This window comes from Xenopus tropicalis, chromosome 10, assembly GCF_000004195.4.
Source record: "Xenopus tropicalis strain Nigerian chromosome 10, UCB_Xtro_10.0, whole genome shotgun sequence".
Taxonomy (NCBI): domain Eukaryota; kingdom Metazoa; phylum Chordata; class Amphibia; order Anura; family Pipidae; genus Xenopus; species Xenopus tropicalis.
The window spans coordinates 637,459-645,171 of record NC_030686.2 but is presented as its reverse complement, the minus strand read 5'-3'; positions in this window follow the sequence as shown (position 1 = coordinate 645,171).

Genomic DNA, 7,713 nt, shown 5'->3' with positions numbered 1-7,713 from the left:
CATACCCATCCACCTGCCACTGGGGCAATTCCTCTACTCTCTCACACCCATCCATCTGCCACTGGGGCAATTCCTCTACTCTCTCATACCCATCCACCTGCCACTGGGGCAATTCCTCTACTCTCTCTCACCTATCCATCTGCCACTGGGGCAATTCCTCTACTCTCTCTCACCTATCCACCTGCCACTGGGGCAATTCCTCTACTCTCTCTCACCTATCCACCTGCCACTGGGGCAATTCCTCTACTCTCTCTCACCTATCCACCTGCCACTGGGGCAATTCCTCTACTCTCTCACACCTATCCACCTGCCACTGGGGCAATTCCTCTACTCTCTCATACCCATCCACCTGCCACTGGGGCAATTCCTCTACTTTCTCTCACCTATCCACCTGCCACTGGGGCAATTCCTCTACTCTCTCATACCCATCCATCTGCCACTGGGGCAATTCCTCTACTCTCTCACACCCATCCATCTGCCACTGGGGCAATTCCTCTACTCTCTCTCACCTATCCACCTGCCACTGGGGCAATTCCTCTACTCTCTCTCACCTATCCACCTGCCACTGGGGCAATTCCTCTACTCTCTCTCACCTATCCATCTGCCACTGGGGCAATTCCTCTACTCTCTCACACCTATCCATCTGCCACTGGGGCAATTCCTCTACTCTCTCACACCTATCCACCTGCCACTGGGGCAATTCCTCTACTCTCTCACACCTATCCATCTGCCACTGGGGCAATTCCTCTACTCTCTCACACCTATCCACCTGCCACTGGGGCAATTCCTCTACTCTCTCTCACCTATCCACCTGCCACTGGGGCAATTCCTCTACTCTCTCTCACCTATCCATCTGCCACTGGGGCAATTCCTCTACTCTCTCACACCTATCCACCTGCCACTGGGGCAATTCCTCTACTCTCTCTCACCTATCCATCTGCCACTGGGGCAATTCCTCTACTCTCTCACACCTATCCACCTGCCACTGGGGCAATTCCTCTACTCTCACCTATCCATCTGCCACTGGGGCAATTCCTCTACTCTCTCTCACCTATCCACCTGCCACTGGGGCAATTCCTCTACTCTCTCACACCTATCCACCTGCCACTGGGGCAATTCCTCTACTCTCTCACACCTATCCATCTGCCACTGGGGCAATTCCTCTACTCTCTCACACCTATCCACCTGCCACTGGGGCAATTCCTCTACTCTCACCTATCCATCTGCCACTGGGGCAATTCCTCTACTCTCACCTATCCATCTGCCACTGGGGCAATTCCTCTACTCTCTCTCACCTATCCACCTGCCACTGGGGCAATTCCTCTACTCTCTCTCACCTATCCACCTGCCACTGGGGCAATTCCTCTACTCTCTCTCACCTATCCATCTGCCACTGGGGCAATTCCTCTACTCTCTCTCACCTATCCACCTGCCACTGGGGCAATTCCTCTACTCTCTCATACCCATCCACCTGCCACTGGGGCAATTCCTCTACTCTCTCATACCTATCCATCTGCCACTGGGGCAATTCCTCTACTCTCTCTCACCTATCCACCTGCCACTGGGGCAATTCCTCTACTCTCTCTCACCTATCCACCTGCCACTGGGGCAATTCCTCTACTCTCTCTCACCTATCCACCTGCCACTGGGGCAATTCCTCTACTCTCTCACACCTATCCACCTGCCACTGGGGCAATTCCTCTACTCTCTCTCACCTATCCACCTGCCACTGGGGCAATTCCTCTACTCTCTCTCACCTATCCACCTGCCACTGGGGCAATTCCTCTACTCTCTCTCACCTATCCACCTGCCACTGGGGCAATTCCTCTACTCTCTCACACCTATCCACCTGCCACTGGGGCAATTCCTCTACTCTCTCATACCCATCCACCTGCCACTGGGGCAATTCCTCTACTTTCTCTCACCTATCCACCTGCCACTGGGGCAATTCCTCTACTCTCTCACACCTATCCACCTGCCACTGGGGCAATTCCTCTACTCTCACCTATCCATCTGCCACTGGGGCAATTCCTCTACTCTCTCTCACCTATCCACCTGCCACTGGGGCAATTCCTCTACTCTCTCTCACCTATCCACCTGCCACTGGGGCAATTCCTCTACTCTCTCTCACCTATCCACCTGCCACTGGGGCAATTCCTCTACACACTCACACCTATCCATCTGCCACTGGGGCAATTCCGCTACACACTCACACCTATCCACCTGCCACTGGGGCAATTCCTCTACTCACTCAAAAGAATAGGAATGTTGGGAATAAGCAAGAAATGAGTGGGGATATTGGGAAATCAGGAGGGAATGAGAGGGAATATTGGTTAATCAGGAGAGAAAGAGTGGGATTATTGGTTAATCAGGAGTGAAAGAGTGGGATTGTTGGGCAATTAGGAGGGAATGAGTGGGGATATTTGGGAATCATGAGAGAAAAAGTGGGATTATTGGTTAATCAGAAGAGAAAGATTGGGATTATTGGGCAATTAGGAGGGAATGAGTGGAGATATTTGGGAATCAGGAGGGAACGAGTGGGAATATTGGTTAATCAGGAGAGAAAGAGTGGGATTGTTGGGCAATTAGGAGGGAATGAGTGGGGATATTTGGGAATCAGGAGGGAACGAGTGGGAATATTGGTTAATCAGGAGAGAAAGAGTGGGATTATTGGTTAATCAGGAGAGAAAGAGTGGGATTATTGGGCAATTAGGAGGGAATCAGTGGGGATATTTGGGAATCAGGAGGGAACGAGTGGGAATATTGGTTAATCAGGAGAGAAAGAGTGGGATTATTGGTTAATCAGGAGAGAAAGAGTGGGATTATTGGGCAATTAGGAGGGAATGAGTGGGGATATTTGGGAATCAGGAGGAAACGAGTGGGAATATTGGTTAATCAGGAGAGAAAGAGTGGGATTGTTGGGCAATTAGGAGGGGATGAGTGGGGATATTTGGGAATCATGAGAGAAAAAGTGGGATTATTGGTTAATCAGAAGAGAAAGATTGGGATTATTGGGCAATTAGGAGGGAATGAGTGGAGATATTTGGGAATCAGGAGGGAACGAGTGGGAATATTGGTTAATCAGGAGAGAAAGAGTGGGATTATTGGTTAATCAGGAGAGAAAGAGTAGGATTATTGGGCAATTAGGAGGGAATCAGTGGGGATATTTGGGAATCAGGAGGGAACGAGTGGGAATATTGGTTAATCAGGAGAGAAAGAGTGGGATTATTGGGCAATTAGGAGGGAATGAGTGGGGATATTTGGGAATCAGGAGGAAACGAGTGGGAATATTGGTTAATCAGGAGAGAAAGAGTGGGATTATTGGTTAATCAGGAGAGAAAGAGTGGGATTGTTGGGCAATTAGGAGGGGATGAGTGGGGATATTTGGGAATTAGGAGAGAAAGAGTGGGATTTTTGATTAATCAGAAGAGAAAGATTGGGATTATTGGGCAATTAGGAGGAAATGAGTGTGGATATTGGGGAATCAGGAGGAAACAACTGGGGAATCAGAGGGAATAAGTGGGAATATTGAGGAATCAGGAGGGAATGAGTGGCGATATTGGGGAATCAGGAGGGAACAAGTGGGAATATTGGTGAATCAGGAGAGAAAGAGTGGGATTAGGAGGTAATGAGTTGGGATATTTGGGAATCAGGAAAGAAAGAGTGGGGTTATTAATTAATAAGGAGAGAAAGAGTGGGATTATTAGGCAATCAGGAGGGGATGAGTGGGAATATTTGTTAATCAGGAGAGAAAGAGTGGGATTATTGGTTAATCAGAAGAGAAAGAGTGGGATTAGGAGGTAATGAGTTGGGATATTTGGGAATCAGGAAAGAAAGAGTGGGGTTATTAATTAATAAGGAGAGAAAGAGTGGGATTATTGGGCAATTAGGAGGGAATGAGTGGGGACATTTTGGAATCAGGAGGGAATGAGTGGGAATATTGGTGAATAAGGAGAGAAAGAGTGGGATTATTGGGGAATCAGGAGGGAATGAGTGGAAATATTGGGGAATCAGGAGGGAACAACTGGGGAATCAGAGGGAATAAGTGGGGATATTGGGAAAGCAGGAGGGAATGAGTGGAAATATTGAGGAATCAGGAGGGAACAAGTGGGAATATTGGTAAATTAGGAGAAAAAGAGTGGGATTATTGGGCAATCAGAAGGGAATGAGTGGGGATACTGGGAAATCAGGAGGGAATGAGTAGAAATATTGGGGAATCAGGATGGAATGTGGGGGGATATTGGGCATTCAGGAGGGAATGAGTGGAAATATTGAGGAATCAGGAGGGAACGAATGGGGATGTTGGGGAATCGGGAGGGAATGAGTGAAAATATTGGGGAATCAGGAGGGAATGAGTGAAAATATTGGGGAATCAGGAGGGAATGAGAGGGGATATTGGTGAATCATGAGAGAAAGATTGGGATTATTGGTTAATCAGGAGAGAAAAAGTGGGATTATTGGGCAATAAGGAGGGAATGAGTGGCAATATTGGTTAATCAGGAGAGAAAGCGTGGGATTATTGGGCAATTAGGAGGGGATGAGTGTGGATATTTGGGAATCAGGCGAGAAAGAGTGGGATTATTGGGCAATTAGGAGGGGATGAGTGTGGATATTTGGGAATCAGGCGAGAAAGAGTGGGATTATTGGGCAATTAGGAGGGAATGAGTGGGGATATTTGGGAATCAGGCGAGAAAGAGTGGGATTATTGGGCAATTAGGAGGGAATGAGTGGGGATATTGGGGAATCAGGAGGGAACAACTGGGGAATCAGAGGGAATAAGTGGGGATATTGAGGAATTAGGAGGGAATGAGCAAGGATATTGGGAAAGCAGGAGGGAATGAGTGGAAATATTGAGGAATCAGGAGGGAACAAGTGGCAATATTGGTAAATTAGAAGAGAAAGAGTGGGATTATTGGGGAATCAAAAGGGAATGAGTGGAAATATTGGGCAATCGGGAGGGAATGTGTAGGGATAATGGGGATTCAGGAGGGAACGAGTCAGGATACTGGGGATTGAGGAGGGAAGAAGTGGGAATATTGGGGAATCTGGAAGGAATGAGTGGGGATTTTGGGGAATCAGAAGGGAATAAGTGGGTATATTCAGGAATCAGAAGGGAATTAGTGGGGATATTGGGGAATAAGGAGAGGATGAGTGGGAATATTCGGAAATTAGGAGAGAAATGGTGGAGATATTGGGGAATAAGGAGGGAATTAGTGGGAATATTGAGGAATCAGGAGGGAATGAGTGGGGAATTTGGGGAATCAGAATGGAATAAGTGGGTATATTCAGGAATCAGAAGGGAATTAGTGGGGATATTGGGGAATAAGGAGAGGATGAATAGGAATATTCGGAAATCAGGAGGGAATGAGTTGGAATATTGGGGAATCAGGAGGGAATAAGTGGGGATATTGGTGAATAAGGAGGGAATTAGTGGGAATATTGAGGAATCAGGAGGGAATGAGTGGGAATATTGGGGAATCAGAAGGGAATAAGTGGGGATATTGGGGAATAATTTGGAATATTGGGGAATAGTTTGGAATATTGGGGAATCAGGAGAGAATAAGTGGAGATATTGGGGAATAAGGTGGGAATTAGTGGGAATATTGGGGAATCAGGAGGGAATGAGTGGGAATATTGGGGAATCAGAAGGCAATAAGTGGGGATATTGGTGAATAAGGAGAGGATGAGTGGGAATATTCGGAAATTAGGAGAGAAATGGTGGAGATATTGGGGAATAAGGAGGGAATTAGTGGGGAATTTGGGGAATCAGAATGGAATAAGTGGGTATATTCAGGAATCAGGAGGGAATGAGTGGGGATATTGGGAAATCAGGAGGGAACACGTGGGGATATTGGGGAATCAGGAGGGAACAAGTGGGAAAATTGGGGAATCGGGAGGGAACAAGTGGGGATATTGGGGAATCAGGAGGGAATTAGTGGGGATATTGGGGAATCAGGAGGAAATGAGTGGGGATATTGTGGAATCAGGAGGGAACAAGTGGGGATACTGGGAAATCAGGGGAATGAGTGGGAATATTGGGGAATCAGGAGGGAGTGAGTGGGAATATTGGGGAATCAGGAGGGAATGAGTGGGAATATTGGGGAATCAGGAGGGAATGAGTGGGGATATTGGGGAATCAGGAGGGAATGAGTGGGAATATTGGGGAATCAGGAGGGAATGAGTGGGGATATCGGGGAATCAGGAGGGAATGAGTGGGGATATTTGGGAATCAGGAGGGAATGAGTGGGAATATTGGGGAATCAGGAGGGAATGAGTGGGGAATTTGGGGAATCAGAATGGAATAAGTGGGTATATTCAGGAATCAGGAGGGAATGTCAGGAGGGAATGAGTGGGGATATTGGGAAATCAGGAGGGAACACGTGGGGATATTGGGGAATCAGGAGGGAACAAGTGGGGATACTGGGAAATCAGGGGAATGAGTGGGAATATTGGGGAATCAGGAGGGAGTGAGTGGGAATATTGGGGAATCAGGAGGGAATGAGTGGGAATATTGGGGAATCAGGAGGGAATGAGTGGGGATATTGGGGAATCAGGAGGGAATGAGTGGGAATATTGGGGAATCAGGAGGGAATGAGTGGGGATATCGGGGAATCAGGAGGGAATGAGTGGGGATATTTGGGAATCAGGAGGGAATGAGTGGGAATATTGGGGAATCAGGAGGGAATGAGTGGGGAATTTGGGGAATCAGAATGGAATAAGTGGGTATATTCAGGAATCAGGAGGGAATGAGTGGGGATATTGGGGAATCAGGAGGGAATGAGTGGGGAATTTGGGGAATCAGAATGGAATAAGTGGGTATATTCAGGAATCAGGAGGGAATGTCAGGAGGGAATGAGTGGGGATATTGGGAAATCAGGAGGGAACACGTGGGGATATTGGGGAATCAGGAGGGAACAAGTGGGAATATTGGGGAATCGGGAGGGAACAAGTGGGGATAATGGGGAATCAGGAGGGAACGAGGGGGGATATTGGGGAATCAGGAGGGAATTAGTGGGGATATTGGGGAATCAGGAGGAAATGAGTGGGGATATTGGGGAATCAGGAGGAAATGAGTGGGGATATTGTGGAATCAGGAGGGAACGAGTGGGGATATTGGGGAATCAGGAGGGAACAAGTGGGGATATTGGGGAATCAGGAGGGAACAAGTGGGGATACTGGGAAATCAGGGGAATGAGTGGGAATATTGGGGAATCAGGAGGGAATGAGTGGGGATATTGTGGAATCAGGAGGGAACAAGTGGGGATATTGGGGAATCAGGAGGGAACGAGTGGGGATATCGGGGAATCAGGAGGGAATTAGTGGGGATATTGGGGAATCAGGAGGAAATGAGTGGGGATATTGTGGAATCAGGAGGGAACAAGTGGGGATATTGGGGAATCAGGAGGGAACAAGTGGGGATACTGGGAAATCAGGGGAATGAGTGGGAATATTGGGGAATCAGGAGGGAATTAGTGGGGATATTGGGGAATCAGGAGGGAATGAGTGGGGATATTGTGGAATCAGGGGGAAACAAGTGGGGATATTGGGGAATCAGGAGGGAACGAGTGGGGATATCGGGGAATCAGGAGGGAATTAGTGGGGATATTGGGGAATCAGGAGGGAATGAGTGGGGATATTGTGGAATCAGGAGGGAATTAGTGGGGATATTGGGGAATCAGGAGGGAACAAGTGGGGATACTGGGAAATCAGGGG